General features: G+C 40.1%; 1 protein-coding gene across 1 annotated transcript in view; it reads left to right on the top strand.

Annotated features, from left to right (window-relative positions):
- Positions 1-19,930, top strand: part of LOC126236889 (DC-STAMP domain-containing protein 2) — a 291,191-nt gene that overhangs the window by 81,939 nt on the left and 189,322 nt on the right. The gene's annotated exons all lie outside the window — the stretch shown is intronic.

Below are 19,930 nucleotides of genomic sequence, written 5' to 3'. Positions count from 1 at the left end.
TGAAATAAGCATAGCTTGCAAAGGCAGTAGAATCTTGAGTAGCCATATTCTCCGTAATGTGCTTCTGATATCCACTTCATACAAGGACTTGCCTATTTGTTGTTTAGGTGTCAGGCGTGACAGTAATGCATTTTTTATTGTATCAAACTTGCTTGAATAGGTGGAGTGGCAATAATGTTGCCAATGTATGAGAATGTTTGGCGTAATTGTTCAGCACTGCTATGATATTTATGTGTATCATCCATCACTCCATAACTTTGTAAAATGATTGTAGAATGAAGGCTTTCACGACCGGGTGACATGGCTGTTGATATACTTTCCGGGATGTGAGGTCGTGGTCCAAGAACTTTTCTGCTCCTTACGTTTCGTCCAGAACTGCGCTGGACTTCCTCAGAGGCGCTGCTCTGCTGAGTCTTGCCGAGACTGGTCGGGTGTCTGAGAGCGACTTATATATTGTGAGAAAGGGGGGCGTGGTTCAGGTGACACGTGATGAGCAGTGATAATCCATAGTAAAGATAAGATTCACTATCGATTACCACCTTGTCAAAGATAAAAATTGTTAGCAATTTTGTAGAGCCACTGATAATCCATAGCAAAGATAAGGTTGACTATCGATTACCACCTTGTCCAAGATAAAAATTGTTAGCAATTTTGTAGAGCCACTGTCCATATATCGCTAAGTTTCATAGCCTCCTCTTTCCTATTTAAATTATCGTGTGTTTATAAATTTCAATAGCTTCTCTATATAGCCGTGGATAGTAATTTAAAGTTGTAGATAAAACTTCGGTATCCGAAAACTTCACTTGGTGGTTGCCTGGTTGAAGAGCACGTTCCGCTACAGCTGACTTTTCTATTTCTCCAAGTCGACAAAGACTTTTATGCTCTTTCAGTCGCGTGTTTACGCTTCTTTTGGTAGTACTAATGTAAACATTACCACAGGTACATGGAATTTTATACACACCACATGTCGACAGGGGAGGGCGTTTATCCTTCACAGATCGTAGTACTTGACTTATTTTCTTTGTTGGTTTAAAGATCAGTTTTATGTCATGTTTTCGTAAAATCTTACCGATCCGATCTGTTACTTTTTTAATAAAAGGGAGAACTACTGTATTTTTCTGTCGTTGTGGTTCATTCTTATCTTTTGGGTTTCTGTTCCTTGGACACAAAATTCTATTTATCTCTTTCCTTGAGTAGCCGTTTTTTTCAAAAGCCTGCTTCAGATGTTTCACTTCGGCATCCAAATGTTCAGGTGTACATATCCCTTCCGCTCGATCGACAAGACTTTTTATGACACCTGAACCACGCCCCCCTTTCTCACAATATATAAGTCGCTCTCAGACACCCGACCAGTCAGTCGGCAAGACTCAGCGGAGCAGCGCCTCTGAGGAAGTCAGCGCAGTTCTCGACGAAACGTAAGGAGCAGAAAAGTTCTTGGACCACGACCTCATATCCCGGAAAGTATATCAACAGCCATGTCACCCGGTCGTGAAAGCCTTCATTCTACAATCAGAAGAGTCTACGGGGAGGATTTCTCAAAATCAGTTAGGCGCCTGGAATTTTTACGTAAGAAGAGAGCACATTTAATTTGTACTTTAACTTTTTTGTTACGTTGTAGAGACTCGTCTTCTATATCGAACTTTTTAAAGCTGAAGAGGATTTTCCGGACAGCTCGTGTACACCGGATTTATGATTATACAGAAAGAGCATTACTTCGAGAAAGGATACATTACACAAGACGAGAAATGGATTCTGTTGACTGTGAGTTACTGAAGCTTCATTTATTCTTAGCTTGTAAGATACGGATAGACCTGTGGAATAAAATTGATTATCTTACGTTTACAACTATGGAAGCTATGATAGAAATGACTACTAGTAGACATAAGAAAAAGTTCGGAAAGTTACAAGCTAATGTAACAAATACAAGTTATACAATGATGACTGATACTGTTATAAACAAGTCAAAGAAAGTGTTATCTCAAGACAAGATTTCCGTCCTTGCAAAAGGAGGAAATTACGCTATAACACCTGTAAAAGTACCACTTGCAGATATTATTGCGAATATAGAAGCAGGTATACGAAATATCCCTAAGGCAACCGTGAATGCAATTCGAATTGAAACCACTAGAGTTTTAAGCCACAGTAGACCTCTAGAAAGTAATTTAACAAAAGGTGAGAGGAAGGCTCTTAAGGATTTGAATGCAGATGAAGAAATAGTGGTTCTTCCCGCAGATAAAGGGAACGCTACTGTTATGAATACAGAAGATTACCGAAGAAAAATTTTGAACCTTTTAACCTTTTAACGTCAGGACAGTATAAAAAACTTGCGAGGGATCCTACAGCCAGTGTACTTAGGAAAACAAATAATTTGATTAAGTCATCTACCTCTATCCGAAAAGAAGATAAAATAACTTTATTGAAAAGTGAAGCTATGTGTCCTCGATTGTATGGTGTACCTAAAATTCATAAAATTAGATTTTCCTTTAAGACTCATAGTCACTGCCATCAATTCTCCCACTTATGAAATAGCAAGATATTTAACAACTTGTTTACAACCATTCATTGGAAAAACTGACTCATATATAAAAGACTCGCGTTATTTTATTGAAAAACTAGAGGGACTAACTCTGGCCCCTGAAGATATTCTTGTAAGTTTTGACATTGTGTCCTTATTCACAATGATTCCTGTTAACGAAGATATGATTTTCATAGTGGAGATTTTTCCAGAAGATTTGACTGTTCTTTTCAAACATTGTCTTGCATCAAGTCAGTTCCAGTGGGATAATGAATTTTATGAACAACTTGATGGAGTAGCAATGGGTAATCCATTAGGCCCTGCGATTGCCAATCTTTATATGGAGAAGTTTGAACAATCAGCCCTAGACAAAGCTAATAACAAACCATCTCGTTGGTATCGATATGTAGATGACACATTTGTGGTTTGGTCCCATGGCAGAAAGGCCTTGGACAATTTCTTTGATTATCTAAATAAAATTCACCCAAAAATACAGTTTACCATGGAAATAGAAAAGGATAACAGAATATCTTTCTTGGATGTCTTAGTTATGAGACGGTCTGATAGAAGCTTGGAATATAAAGTTTTTCGGAAGGCAACACATACGGACAGATCATACGGACAGATATTTACATAAAAATTCTAATCATCATCCTCAACAAAAAAGAGGTGTCATAAAAAGTCTTGTCGATCAAGCGGAACGGATATGTACACCTGAACATTTGGATGCCGAAGTGAAACATCTGAAGCAGGCTTTTGAAAAAAACGGCTACTCAAGGAAAGAGATAAATAGAATTTTGCGTCCAAGGAACAGAAACCCAAAAGATAAGAATGAACCACAACGACAGAAACATACAGTAGTTCTCCCTTTTATTAAAAAAGTAACAGATCGGATCGGTAAGATTTTACGAAAACATGACATAAAACCGATCTTTAAACCAACAAAGAAAATAAGTCAAGTACTACGATCTGTGAAGGATAAACGCCCTCCCCTGTCGACATGTGGTGTGTATAAAATTCCATGTACCTGTGGTAAAGTTTACATTGGTACTACCAAAAGAAGCATAAACACGCGACTGAAAGAGCATAAAAGTCTTTGTCGACTTGGAGAAATAGAAAAGTCAGCTGTAGCGGAACGTGCTCTTCAACCAGGCAACCACCAAGTGAAGTTTTCAGATACCGAAGTTTTATCTACAACTTTAAATTACTATCCACGGCTATATAGAGAAGCTATTGAAATTTATAAACACACGATAATTTTAATAGGAAAGAGGAGGCTATGAAACTTAGCGATATATGGACAGTGGCTCTACAAAATTGCTAACAATTTTTATCTTGGACAAGGTGGTAATCGATAGTCAACCTTATCTTTGCTATGGATTATCAGTGGCTCTACAAAATTGCTAACAATTTTTATCTTTGACAAGGTGGTAATCGATAGTCAACTTTATCTTTGCTATGGATTATCACTGCTCATCACGTGTCACCTGAACCACGCCCCCCTTTCTCACAATATATAAGTCGCTCTCAGGCACCCGACCAGTCTCGGCAAGACTCAGCGAAGCAGCGCCTCTGAGGAAGTCCAGCACAGTTCTGGACGAAACGTAAGGAGCAGAAAAGTTTTTGTAAAATGAATTCAGTTGTTTGAAACCAAGTCTGTGTGTGGCTGTGTTGGAAAGCTGATAACCTTGGAATGATTCCCACTCTCCATTTTTCAGCACTAATCACTCTCTGAAGAGGCAGTGAATTGTCAGATTCACAAGACGAAAGTTCCTGACATGGTTGAACACCTGATGCACATTCTACATGATTGTGCAGTTACTATCATTGTAGTTGAGTCATTGGAGCGCACATCACATCACTCCAGCAGTCGCAGAGTATAATGCAAAGTGGGCAGAAATGTCAGATTATGAACTGGCACAGTATAATCCAGCATGGTTATCTCTTCCAGTAACACTCGCTGATAGTAAAACAGCTCCATCTGTGTGTGTCCATATGGTTCAATGTACATGGCACCCTGTATGTGGTTGTATCCACACCATAACACAGTTGCTGTCCATTGCTTTGTTTTTATATTGGTCCGCCATTACCACTGTGGTCCATGAAATTAATAGTTACTGCCTCATTTCCTCTCAGATTTGAGTCTTCTTGATGAAATAATGATTGTGTTAAGTTCGCCATTTGATTCTTCCTTCTGAAGAGAAGTGTGATCTGTGAGTGTGATGTTGTCAGTGACCTACGCAATGTTTGTGGGAAAGAACTATGTGGGTTGCTAAATGCCAGTTATTTGAGAAAAGATGGGAAAGCTGAACGTTTGAGAAACAAAACATGCGGTGTTTTTCATGCATTTTGCTGGAAAGAGTACACTAGAGGAGATTCAATTAAAAGATTTGTGAGAGAATTTCTTTCAGAGAAACAGCCTTCAGCATCAGCTGAAGTCAAACGATTGCGTTCAGCTGAAGCAAAATTTGATTTTAAAACTGTCTGTTTTGTGAAGAAGTAATTGATGATGAATTTTTTGATAAACAGAAGAAAAAGCCCAAAAAATGGCACCGAAAGGTTTACAGTGTTGGATCCTTCAGTTGTGATAATACAATTTTAGTTTGTGCACAGGAGAGGAAGGATGAATGGGGAGATACCATCCAAAGACATACCTGTTCTGTTAGCGATCTGTATGCTGAAGATGCAAGGTATCTCAAGGATTGCTACAATAGGTTCCTCACAGGTTCAGTGCATAAATCTAGACAGAGCGGACACCCCGAGGATGAAGAAATTAATGCATCAATGGAGGAAATATTCTGTTACATAGAAGAGAATGATGACTGCCAGTTCACCTTAGACAAGTTGTTGGAGCAAGTTTAGTTGTTGGAACAAGTTTCTGGAACATTATCTCATATAAAGACAGTCAAGGACAGACTGGGAGAAAAATATGGGAACACTGTTTTCAGCACAACCTGCACCAGAAAAACTGTCATGCGCTTTTGTAGATCAGGCAAAAACATTTTAAATGGTGGATGGTATTCTTCAAAGGGCAAAGATGAACAAGCAGAAAGGAAAAGAATTGTAAGGGCAACTGTCACTATAATCTTATAAGATGTTCAGTCCATGGTGGCGTATGATATTTCTGTTTTTCCACCCTGAGACAAATTCTGTAGTGAAGCTGAGGAAATGGTACCTCGTATACTCCATGTCTTCATGGACTGCACTTCAGTGAAAAAAGTGCAAAACAGAAAATTAAAAGAATCCTAACATCTATATCCCCTGCAGTCATTGCTACCATTTGCCCTCGATCATTCGTATCACCTATACTACATGCTGTTGCACTTTTCATTCACGGGAAATTTGGATAAAAAATGTTGATCAATCTACTTGCTTGTTTGGAATTCAGTGGAGCATATTACAAAGCACAATATTTGGAACTATCAGCTGTCTGCCACACTGAAAAGCCTGTCCCAAGTGAAATATTTTGTCAGTATGTATTTGACAACGTTGATTTCAATGTCTCCACTATTGATGGGTGGAAGGCTTGCAACAGTTTGGGGGGCATCAAATGCATACTCCCACCCTCAGCTCTCTCACCATCTGAAGAGGTCCAGAAGGTTAAATCGGCTCCCTTTGCCACAGAAGTAGGCAAACTGCGTGTCATGGAACTTCAGATATTTGAACACCAGAGAAGCTATGTATTACGGCACATTACTGTCGTCGACTTGAACATAATTAATCCTATTCCATATGACATATTAACATCCACGATGCCAGATATGCTGTGGATATGTTTTAAATGGCTTCATTCTTCGCAGATCACTCCACAAGTATCAGCAGTTCCTGAGCTGAAGGGATTTATGCAGTCTCTTGGTACCACAGTTAATGCTGAAAGAAGTGCAGAAAATTTCCTACTGTTCTTTAATTCACCAACAAATGACTACAACACAGTGTACACAGCTTTACAGTACACTGCTAACAGTAGCCAGCAGCAAGGTGCCGCAATTTGTTTCGTTCCTTCGACCAGCCACTGTATGTAAAGGCTTGAGAAATCCAGTGTGGTATAATATTCATGAGATTCGGAGGATTTCATACACTCATGTTGTTCATGGGGTGCATCAGTCACATAATGGCAGGGTCTGAGCTGAAAGAACTGTTAAGCTTAGTTTGTGCCGTAAATTCTGTTGAAAAGATGTTAATTGGACATGCTTACAGCATAGGTGTTAGGGGATGATTACTTGTCCAAGCTGTTTTAGCTCGCATAATTCTGGAAGATATCAGTGTCTCAGAAGAAGAAAAGAAGAGTGTTGTCAGCATTTTCAGCAATAAAGAAGAACTTACTGTACAAAAAACTGAGGGAGGTGATTGTTTGGCATTAATTTTAAATAAATTTAACAGTGAGCTGGTTTGTCTCAAGGAGAATAGACCTACTGCTGATTTTTGGTTGCAGTATTTTAAAATGGTTTCATTAATGAAGAAGTTCATAGATTTTGAACATTGTGGTGATTGGAATGGCCATTTGGCATGTGTTCAGAAAGTGATACCATTCTTCCACGCATGTGGTCACTTTCAGTATGAAAAATGTGCCCATCTTTACATGAAAGATATGATGGCATTATTAACTAGCTGGCCAGGTGATACCATTCTTCCATGCATGTGGTCACTTTCAGTATGAAAAATGTGCCCATCTTTACATGAAAGATATGATGGCATTATTAACTAGCTGGCCAGATGTGTTCAAGGATTTTGCAGCTAAAGGTTATTTCATCATAAATAGAAGTGCATCTTCTTGTGCAGGAGTTTGGTCAGACATGACCATAGAACAGAATGCACTTCATTAAATGCTCAGGTTGTTCGATACAAGGAAGAGGCTTAACTAACTCTGTCCTAGCAAAGTGGGTTGGAGGGTCTCCTGGGGCAACCACCATCAGCTCATCGTTAGAGGAGCTACTGGAGTGACTTTTTCAAGTGGGCACTAGCATGTTGATCTCCGGGTTTCATGGTAAATTAGGGATGGACAAGACCGCACTAAGATCTATGAGTGGTTCAGTGACCATCCTCCTTTTCCAAAAATGGCTTCACTAATGTCTCTCTCGACAGAGTCAATGAGAAACTCAAAAATAAATTGTTATGAAGCCCTAGAAATTGGTTTCAGAACCATGCAGAGTTTTATTGTTTGTTACTTTGGTGATGTAAAACAGTCTAAGAAAAATGAGGTGATGTATTTGGATGGTACCAACTACACTGTAAAGGTGCACAGTGAAACAGTGACTGTGGACCTTCTGACAATTTTCCAAAGAACAGCCATTGCAAAAAAGAGTGATGAGGATGTTGCAGAGCTTATGGAAGATGAATTATCTCCATTCCTATTGTCTCTCTTTAAAGAAGGGGGAAAGAGGAAAGGAAAGAAATCTTCTCTCTGTAATGCTTTTTCAGAAGACAACTATGCAGCTCAGGACCTACAAACCAGCACCAACGTAGTAGATGGGGCTTCCTTCTCCATGGTGTAAAATGGTATGGTGGCACCAATATTTCTGCACTCTGCAATCAGTACATAGCCTATGTGCTCAAACATTATTATAGAAATTGTACTGTGGTATTTGATGGTTATGGTGATGTCAACTGTACAAAACGAGCAGAGTAGAAGAGAATGGTCTTCACAAAAACTTCAATTGACATCAATTTTAATGAAAGTATGACTATCACTGTTCAACAGGAGTATTTTGTTGCAAACAAAAAGAACAAAACCAGACTTACAGCACTCCGTACAGGGTTGCTACAAGTTCTGGAAATCATGGAATTTGAAACATGTCAGGAAATATGAGGGAAACTTGAAAACAAAACACTGAAAAAATCTCATTTTTGTCTCAGTAGATGAAATGGTTTGTTTACTGAGATGTCATGCAGTGTCACTGGCTGGGCACAGCTGAGTACATTCACTGCTTCCCTGCTCCATCATTCTTACTGCTTCTCCCCTTCGTACCATTCCTCTCAGCTTGCAGTTACTGCTGCCACCACTTCTTGCCACTCGCCAAGCAGCTGCCGACAAGAGGCAGGGAGGCATGAGGAGTGGTTTGTTTGGATCTGATTCTTAGAGACTATCATTGCAGCAGCCGGAGACAGTGGTCATGTGTGCATGGGTTGTGTCTGAGTGATTGTGTGAAAGTGTGTGCACTCTCGTTTTCTGACAAAGGCAATGGTTGAAAATTTAGTTGTGAGAGTATGATAGTCTTTTCTACATGCCTGTCCACAGCTCAGTGATCAGCTTCACAGTGAGTTGCTTCCTATCCTCAATAGTATTGATTCTCAGAGTATTCGTGCAAGTTATCTGTTGCTTGGATTGATCACTGTGGTCTCATTTCATCAACATGGTGTCTGTGACACATAAATAGCTGGCAACACAAGTGGACCTCCACAATGGGCCAAAACTACAGCCGTTTCTGCAGGTATCTCTAATGGATTGGGCCTTCTGATCTGAAGCCCATCATTTCCCACTAATGTGCAGGCCCTGCCCGTCAGATCTAGCTGCACCAATCTGCCCACAGGCCAGGTTGGTTTGTGTGTGACATAATGCGACGGATTTTCATCATGGACTCAGGACTGTGGTGTTCCTTGGCAGGCCAGTGGTCACAGGCAATGGATTTCAGAAACTGCAACTATCTTACAGCAAGTACAATGTACAGTGCAGTGTTTTATAGACATTTTATATATTTTAGTACATTGTGGCACTTTGAAAGTAGTCCATATATTAGAAAGTATGGACAATAAGAAGAAGAAAATTGTGGCAGTCGCTGGTGGTTTGTACACCATGTACCCATATATTTCTCGAAAGAAAAATCACACAATGCCTGTAAAATGCAAAAAATAGCTGGCAGCACATGTGGACCTCCACAACGGGCCCAAGACTGCAGCCTGTTTTTGCTGGTATCCCTAACAGATTTGGCTTGCCGATCTGAAGCCCATCATTTCCCACTAATGTGCAGGCCCTGCCCGTCAGATCTAGCCAAACCAATCTGCCCGCAGGCCGGTTCGGTTTGTGTGTGGCATGATGCGACAGATTTTTGTCATGGACTCAGGAATGTGGTGCTCCTCAGCAGGCCAGTGGCCACAGGCAATGGATTTCAGAAACTGTGACTGTCTTACGGCAAGTACATTGTACAGTGCAGCATTTTAGAGACATTTTATATATTGTAGCACATTGTGGCACTTTGAAAGTAGTCCATATATTAAAAAGTATGGACAGTAAAAAGAAGAAAATTGTGGCAGTTGCTGGTGGTTTGTATGCTATGCACTCATATATTTCTTGAAAGAAAAATCACACAATGCCTGTAAAATGAAGTGATTGTGTGGCATTGATGGCCAGGATGTCCCATCCAGGGACGTTCGGCCTCCGAGTTGCAAGTCTTCATTCAGGTGACACCACATTGGCCGAATTGCGTGTCAGTGATCATGAAATGATGATGAGGACAACACAACACTCAGTCCATGAGTGGAGAAAATCTCCAACCAAGCTGGATATCGAATCTGGGCTTGCAGCATGGTAGGCAAACACATTACCACTACATAACACAATGTGTAATAACTGACAATAATGAACATAGTAGAACTAACATTTTATTGGCAGTCATATATAGTGTTGGTTTACACAACTTTTTTCCATCTTATCCACCTTCTGCCTGGAGGCCTACTTTTCTTTGAGGTTATTTCTGAAATCAGCGAAGGTATTTTAAATCTGTCTTGTGACTCTAAGGAAATGAATATTTTTGTCACCTAATGTGTTTTTGTTTTATTGAAATAAAATTACATCAGTGGTCTTAATGAAACACATATACCATTTGGCTTGCTTTGTCCATCTAAATACAGTTCATTACAAGAGATGTTAATGTTAGTACTTAAGATTTTTGCTCATATGTTTAGAAATACAGAAGTCCCTACATTTTTTTGTCAACTTATGTCTTTACTCACCCTTGAGATCTCAAAATTTGTCAGGGAAAAATGCTAAAACTTGTCTGGAAATGAGGGAATTTCACTTGGGGAAATGAAAATGCGCGTATGGCAGTGTTGGCTGGGAGGCCTCATATGGGGAAGTTCGGCTGCTGAGTGCAAGTCTTATTCCAGTCAACGCCACATCGGGCAACTTGCGTGCCGGTGATGAGGATGAAATGATGATGAGGACAACACAACACTCAGCCCACGAGCGGAGAAAATTTCCAACCCGGCCGGGAATTGAACCCGGACCTGCTTACATGGAAGGCAAGCACATTACCACCCAGCTAAGCAGGCAGACTCACTTGGGCAACCATGCCTTAGTAACAAAATGACAACAAAGGGAATAGAAACAATAGTTACTACAGGCGATGCTGATGGTATAGTAGTGAGAAATGCATTAGGTAAAGCAAACTGTCATGATAAATGGGAACATGTCGACTTAATTGTTTTACTGATTGCTTTTTCACTGCCAGTCACTAACATATGCTTCATGAACCCTGGTAAGGGCAAGGCTGACTCCAAATTGTTCTCAACAAATAAACTCCAGCAACTTCCTTTTGCTGAAACCATCCTCATATCCATGCCTTTAGTGGGTGTGAAACAACCTCCGTCATTTACAACTAAAGCAAAGGAGAAATGGTTAAACTGTTAAGTAAGATCCTAGGGCAAATGAAGTCAATATCCAACATTTTCAATAACTCCTCAACACCAGCAGAAGAGGTGGCACAGGCTGGTGAGAAGATGTTGCTAGAAGTGCATCAAGCGAATGAATATCAGCAAGATTTAAATAAGCTCCAATATGATGCATTCTTAAAGGCATCAATGAAGCCAAAACCAGACCTTGCCTCACTACCGCTGAAGCTGCACACCAGCAATATTTTAGAGTTTATTTACAGGTAAATTAAGGAGAGGACAGATCACTCCATCCATTGGTTACCAAGGACCCAGTAGCACCTGAAGCTATACTGAACAACATCTTTTGCAGATGTTCTACTGGGTGTGGGGGATGCTGAAAAGCAGGAATCATATTTTCAGTGGTCTGTGGCATGTGCCATGGTACATGTACAAATGGTGCACCATTGCTTGATCTTGAAGATGATGATGACGATGATGATGATACAGTTGTTGATTCTTGAAATAAACAAATTGAAGATAAGATGTTGTTTTATAATAACAAATGTATGTTTTCTGTTATTTCCAGGTTCATTTGGCATTAAACATGAATTTTACACCATTACAACACTTTATTTTATTTTATTTTTTTTATTGTGGCTTTTACACACTTTGAAATGTGGAAACTATTAGCCCTAGAGAAAAATTTAATAGGAGCTTTTTTGTAGGAAATTCAACATACTTTAATTTTGTACCGGGATACAGTTTTGCTAGAAGCCATGGTTTTCGAGTTACTCAAGGAAAACATGAAAAAGTGCCCTTTAAACGTGCCCCCACCCCTACCCCCAGTGATCACACTCCTCAGGTCAGGATTTGTAGTATGTTGTTCATGACACTTCACCCTACCATTGTACAAAAATTTGCGACAACATGAATTTTGACTGGACTGTTTCACTCATATGCTTTGTCAACAAGAATTGTCCTATTTACAGAATAAGCAGTCCATATCATGATCATGATACAAGAAATAAACATGATCTCCACATAGATATAAGAAATCTCAGCATTATAGGAAAAGAAAGAGTATGTTATTCTAGCATATAAGTGTAAGATAAACTTCCGTGGCTCACCAAGGGCATAAAAACATCATGCCAGAGAAAAAGAGAACTGAAACTTCCTGGCAGCTTAAAACTGTGTGCCAGACTGAGACTTGAAAACTGGAGCTTTGCCTTTCGCAGCTACCCAAGCACAACTCGCGACCCGTCCTCACAGCTTTACTGGCAAAGGTCCTGAGTTCAAGTCTCAGTTCAGCAAACAGTTTTAATCTACCAGGAAGTTTCATATTAGTGCACACTCTGCTGCAGAGTGAAATTTTCATTCTGGAACATCCCCCAGGCTGTAGCAAAGCTATGTCTCCAAAATGTCCTTTAGTCCAGAAGTGCTAGTTCTGCAAATTTTGCAGGAGAGCTTCTGTGAAGTTTGGAAGGTAGGAGATGAGGTAGAAGTAAAGCTGTGAGGATGGGTTATGAGTCGTGTTGCCAATGAAAGCCAAAGGTCCTGAGTTTGAGTCTCAGCCCGGCACACAGTTTAAATCTGCAAGGAGGTTTCATATCAGCGCACACTCTGCAGCAGAGCGAAAATTTCACTCCGTAAACATCCCCAGGCTGTGGCAAAGCCATATCTCCGCAATATCCATTCTTCCTGGAGTGCTAGTTCTGCAAGTTTCACAGGAGAGCTTCTGTGAAATTTGGGAGGTAGGAGATGAGGTACAAGTGGAAGTAAAGCTGTGAGGACAGGTTGTGAGTCGTGCTTGGGTAGCTCAGTTGGTGAAACACTACAAAAGGCAGAGGTCCCAAGTTTGAGTCTCGATCTGGCACACAGTTTTAATCTGCCAGGAAATTACATACCAATACACTCTCCACCGCAGAGTGAAAATTTCATTCTGAAAAAGAGAACTGATTATAATATCCAGAGAATTATAATCCTCTCCAGCTTAACTGTTATTCGACATACTGTAAAATTTTAACAAAAGTAATTAGTAAATCAAAGGGTGTGTGGATAACTCCTGAAATTAGCTGTTCAAATAATAAAATCAGAACGATTTGGAATATGATAAAGAGGGAAACAGGAACTGCATCATCTGACAATGTAAGAACTGCTGTCCTAAAAATTAACTATTCAAAAATAGTTGATAGTAAACAGATAGCAGACACATTTAACGACCACTTTTTAACTGTCACTTCTCTGATAGGTTGCAGTGGTGACCTAAGTGAAACTGCAGATAATCTGAAACTTTACCCCCCTGAAATTTCTGATGATATAAATGTATCACCCATAACTGTCAATGAAATCAAAAAAATAATTCACCCAATTTAAAAGTAAAAGATCTTCAGGTATAGATATCTGTAGCAAGCTTTTTAAAGCCTGCAGTAATGAAGTAAGTGTAGTATGTCTCACATTTGCAACATGTCTTTCTGTGAAGGATTTGTTCCAGAGAGGATGAAATATGCCATTGTGAGACCTCTTTACAAGTCTGGCGATGCTATGGATGTCATGAATTATCATCCAGTCTCCCTGTTTACAACATTCTTGGAGTCTATTAACAGTAAGAAGTCACCAGTTGATGTCTTCTGTGACATTTCCAATGCTTTTGATTGTGTAAACCACAAGATATTCTTAGAGAAGGCCTATCATTATGGAATCAAAGGGCCTGCAGGCAATTGGTTAAAATCATATCTCGAAGACAGGGAACAAAAGGTGGTCCATATGGCTGCAACAATGGATCTCTTTATGCAGCGACTTCTGAACGGGGCAGAAATACAGCATGGGGTTCCCCAGGGACCTGCCCCTGGACTCTTGCTGTTTTTAATATATGTTAGTGATCTACCCCTGTCCATTAGTAAAAAATGTGAATTCACAATGTTTGTTGATGACACAAGCATTGTGGTAGATAGGACGTCTGCTACTGATCTAGAGCCTCATGTTAATGACATACTCAGAGAAGTTACAGCTGGGTTTATAATTGATTCTCTTTCAGTTAATATTAAAAAAAAAAAACTAATTTGATTCAGTTCCACACTGAAAATAAAAATCCAGAAAACATAGTCATTGCACACGACAACCAGGTACTAGAACAGGTGCACTTCAGTAAATTCCTAAGGAATCATAAGGACAGTAGGCTCAACTGGGAACATCATGTGTCCCTGACTCTAAAAAGGTTGCCATCAGCAACTTTTGCTTTAAGAATCATCACTCATCTTTGGGACATCACCATTTTTAAATCAGCTTATTTTGGGTACTTTCACTCATTATTGAGTTATGGTATAAACTCCTGTGTTAATTTCCCAGTCTAAAAAAAAAAAAAAAATCGTAACATCTCAGAAGAGAGCAGTCAGAATTATGTGTGGGATTTCTCTACGAACCGCATATAAAAAACTTCACACAGTTAGAAATACTGACAACAACAAATCAGTACATATACCCACTGATGAACTTTGTCATTTAAAACTATGCTCAGTGTCAAAAAAATTGTTCATCCTACAAATATAACACTAGAGGTAAAGATGATCTCCATTTCGAACTAAAAATTTTGTCACTTACACAGTAGGCAGTAAAGTACGCTGCTATTAAGACTTTTAATGCACTGCCTAATTATATTAAATGTGCAGAGAAAATGAAATGCTATTCAGTTGTACGTTAAAGGCATACCTGCTTGACCATCCACTGTAGCCCGTAGATGAATTCTTTTCCAGATATAATTAAAAGTTCCTATATACACCTTAATGCACTTCTTGAATAAAAAAGTATATCTTGTTATTCAGTTATTAGATGAAAGATACAATACTATGGTAATATTAGTGAATTACAATACTAGATAAATGCTAGTTAATAAATAAGAAAAATTGATGCTTACTATTATTGTAGTATGTTATTATAATTCTGTAGTATTTATTGCATTTGTATTGACACATTCCACATCCAAGCAAATTACTCCCGTGTGTGAATCCATGGAAAGTGCATACCAAATAAATGAATAAATAAATCCATTTCACGTCGAATCAGTCATTGGGGATATGAATAAATTAAAAAAAAAGGAAGACAGCTAAAACTTTATCTTTTTGATATCTCTTCTTCTTCTTTACAGAATTTTTTGACAGTGTGGAATACTTTATGGTCTGTGGTTAATTTTAAGCATTACTATGTGAACTTATTATGCAGTACCTGTATATCACATATTGCCAGAATGCTTTGTATGTAAATTAGAGTGGAAGCCTTATACTTAATTTGTGTGACTGTTATTACTACAGTTTATCAGAGTTATTATCTGAGCTCTTAGACCTCACTCTTCATGTATCTGTTTACACACAATATAGATTGTAAACCTTATGTTTGAAAGGCAATAGATTATAGAGCCTAGGAATAGATTATTGAGGCTAGGAGGGTCTTAGGATGAAATCATATGTTTGAGCATTTCAAAACAGCTGTTGTTGCTAGGAAAAGTGATGGTTTTGATGCAGCCATTCAAATCAAATACCTATTGTGCTAACTAGTAGCATAATGGCTATGCTGGGTGTCCAACAAGGATAAGGCATGTGGGGAAATGAACTATTAATTAGAAATTGCGTAAGGATAGACTGAGCTATTTCATTGATATGATGAGTGTCAGAATATCACTTTTTGGAATGGCCAGAGTAACTTTGTACAGGATATCTTATTTTGAAGGATTACAAAAAGTAGTCAAAGTTGTGGTAGGACATTGAAATTCAGTCCATCTTGCCCTAGTGCTATAAGAGTAGTCCTCCTGTCCGTGGAGGCCATGGCAAAACTTTCTGTAAATTGCAGTTGGACCTGAGGATGGCACTAAAAAGCATGAACTGTGCTTAAATCTTGTGAATGAGGGTAACTTCTTCAGCACTTTAGCTGCCAAAGGGAGCTGGGGATGTCCTATGAACCTAAGTAACAGGCATCATTTTGCCACCAAGCGAGATGGTGCAGTGGTTAGCACACTGGACTTGCATTGGGAAGATGACAGTTCAAAACCCTCATCCAGCCATCCTGATTTAGGTTTTTTGTGATTTCCCTAAATCATGACTTCAGCCAAATGCTGGGATGGTTTATTTGAAAGGGCATGGCTGACTTCCTTCCCCATCCTTCCTTAATCTGATAGGACCGATGACCTCGCTGTTTGCTCCCCTCCCCAAAATCAACCAACCAACCATCATTTTGGCACCAGTATGAGCTGGCTGCAGCCACTGCATTCAGAAATGGTCATTGTTACACATGTGAAAGGATCTGATCAACTGACAGCATGTAATACTCTGTCTGCCAAAAATGGTGAACCACCCAGAAGATGTAGTCAGATGTCAATGTAATATTGTACACATACATAGCGTCAACAGGTATATGAATTATTAGAGTTGCAATTCTCTGCAGCAACCAGAACAGCCATCAGAGTGCATTGGTGTTGCTCATGTTTAGTGCTGTTGCTAGGACTTGTAGGGTATATAAGGGGCATGAACAGCATCAGATGTTGAATGATTACTGTGAAGGATGTGGAGATGCTGTGCTCTCATTTGACACAGTGTTATCAGCATCTGACAGCGTTAGAAAAGGGTTTGATTGGTCTTAAGTTGTCTGGTTGGTTGATCATGAAATATCCACTTTGTGGGATATTCAGATATGACAGTGCCCTGATATTGGACAGCTTGGGAAAGTGAGGGCAATTATACTCGTTGTCAAGACGATGCTTATATTGTGCACCATGCACCTCATAAACCTTTCACATCTGCACCAGCCATCCAAGAACAATAACAGACACACTGCAACATTCATGTGAGATCTTGCACCATTAGTTGGACTCTACCAGCAGCTGGACTAGGGAAATACTGCCCATTGCATAGGCTGGTGTTAACTAGAGGCGTGCATTATGCACCACAACAAGAGCTGGCCCACTTTGGACAGGCCAGCTCCCCTAGTGGCTGTGGCCCAGTACAACCCAGTTTGTGAGGACCCGCCTGTCCCAGGCCAGTACGCTGGGCTCTGCTGTACTCGACCTGATCAGCATGCTGCCGAGCAGATAGCAGTTTGTGTATCGCGACGCTGGAGGCTGCACTTGCCAAGTGACCCACTAGCTTAAGGAGACAATGCCACTCGTCTTCAGATGAGCAGACCACTTATCTGTGCACTACCTCGAACTGTCACTGACTTGGTCAAAGTTAAGAAGAAATACAAATTACTGATCATCAAAATTGTTTCTTTTTTTTTTCTTAAAACAAACTGTTAACATTCAGTTTCTTGCAGTGCCTTGTGAGAATTAAGTTGTTGGTGTCCACGAGTATTTCATTTTATTTGCACCTAACACAAGGTGTGATGGTCTGGTAAACATAGTTGTTGAGGATATCCAAGTTAATTGTATGAAAAATAAACCAACAGTTATCGTAAACATGTTTTACATGTTGTGACTGACTGTATGAGCTTGGGTGGCAGAAATGACAAGGAGAACATCTCAGGCTTGTGATGTGAAACTGCTACTTGGTTCAGCATGTGGTTCTCCAGTCATCATCCCATGAAGTTGGTGGAAATGGTGTGGCCTGATCCACAGAGAATACAGCACATTCACAGATTTTTTAAATCTGTGTCAGCTGAAAAATCTGATTGATTAAAAAAAAGGACAGCTACCATTACAATTTTGTATGCAGTAGCATTCAACACACACAACCAGTTTTCGTTAATTATTTTTAATTAGTATTGTTTAAGTTGGCTGGTTTGTGGTGGAATTTATCTACCAAGAGCTACTACACTGACAAGTAATCCCTTGAGTGCAAGGTCGCAAGTTCAGTCTTTAGTAAGACTCATTTGAAAGAGTTGTGGGGACTGATGACCTTAGCTGTTTAGTCCCCCTCAAACATCCCAACAACCACCACCACCAACAAAGAGTTGTGTTAATAATTGGATGGGAAAAATATTAGCTGCTAATGACTCACTGTGAGCATCAATAGGATGACAGAAAATGAGCGTCTGAGAGTTGTAGAGATCGACCTTCTAGGGGATGTTGTATAGCACTTCACAAAATGGACATCATCAACAGTCAAGAAATGTTCCAAACAAACCATTAACTTGCACAAACACCAGCACCATGAACACCAAATGAAAAATGGCATGTCACAGTGATCACAAAAAATCATCAAGATTGAAGACAAACTCCTTGGAAATTACAAACCATGCAGGACTTTCAGCGAGGTATCTAATGCAAAAGGAATCATATTGGTGTAAAGGGATGATGAGAACTTATGGAATGTGATGGCACGTAACCTAATGTGAAACAGTCTGTCATGGAATTTACTGTCTGTCATGGAATTTACTGTGAAACTGGCTATCCTTTAAGGCATAACTTCAGGAAGTGTGATAATATGTTATATAGACATGAAAGACGCAAACATCCAGAGGCTGAATTGTGTCCAATGATTCCAGATGATACAAATTGCAATGTCACACACTTTTCAGAAGGGATAGTTTGCTCTAAAAGAGTATTGTCATAGATAACATGATTTGTCCTGTATCTTCTGCACTTCATGTACAGAAAATATGGGGTGTCAGATCCCATAAACATCATTGGCCTTTTGCAACCTCACACTTGAGGGGTTCCTTGTGAGTGTAAATGTACATGCACTGTGAACATTGTTCTGTCACAAATAAAAGACTGGGAAGTTACTGAGTATATTATGGATCAACATCAGGACATTCAGGTAGCCAAAGGAAAGAAGTACTCAGAGGATATACCTCACGAGGATATATGGATTGAAAGTGTCTCAAGCTTTAAGTTATAGCCTCCACTTCCAAAAGCTTTTGGTTTTATTCAGATGTGCTGCATCATGTTAACAGAGTACTTTTTACCTAAGTACACCATTGTGAAAGACTTCATAGACCTCTCTAGCCACCAATTGCTTGTTTGGAATTATGTCACAATAGCTATTGCAAGGCAAGTTTGTCCAAATTACACTGCATTTTGGCAAAAGAAGCAAAATTAAACGTCTCAAAAAGAAAAACATAGCATTACTCATAACTGGTGATGCTGCTTCAAATGAGAAAAGGTTAACAATTCGGACAAAAATAACATGCCAATTATGCTGCAGTTTTGGGAGAATCTCATAACACATCATATTTTTAATAGTGTGCGACTGAAATGGACACTTAAGAAAGGATTTCCTGTAGTAACACTGTTCACGTTTACGTCGCACTTCACTTAGCGTAGACCGGGACTGTGTCCTAGGCACGCCCGATGTTGACTGACTGGGCACGGCCCGTGCTGCTGGAGTTGTTGTTGTTGTTCTTCTTGTTGTTACGCCGGCAGAGGTCGCGTCCAAATTCTCGCGTGCCCTCTGGTGGACGGGACTCTACTTGCGGCAACTACCGCCCGTGACGCGCCGTGCCAATGTGCGCCTCCCGCGATCTTTCTGGTGGCTACTACACTCCTCCTCCTTCGGGAGGTGAAGCCACTGTGATCCACTGCGTCGGAAGGTGGAGCGTCGGGCAGGAGCGATGACCTCCACATCCATTGGATGGCCGGAGTCGAGGGGATCTGCCAACCCTCGAGCTGGAACCTTCGAATACGGCTGGAAGTGATCCACACGAAGAGGCCCCCGTCGTCCCACAACCGGAGCTCGGGACAGAACGGGTGACAAGCTGTCGAACTCCGGATCCCGTTCCACCTCGGGAGGGGCAAGACCCAGTGGTGGGGACGAAGGGGAAGGGACAACCACAGGTGAACTAGCCCTCTGAGAAACCGAACCTGCTAGGGGGGCCGGCTCTCGCTGGGGCATCTCGAATGATGGC

Source organism: Schistocerca nitens, chromosome 1, assembly GCF_023898315.1.
Source record: "Schistocerca nitens isolate TAMUIC-IGC-003100 chromosome 1, iqSchNite1.1, whole genome shotgun sequence".
Taxonomy (NCBI): Eukaryota; Metazoa; Arthropoda; class Insecta; order Orthoptera; family Acrididae; genus Schistocerca; species Schistocerca nitens.
This window is presented reverse-complemented; position numbering and strand designations above follow the sequence as displayed.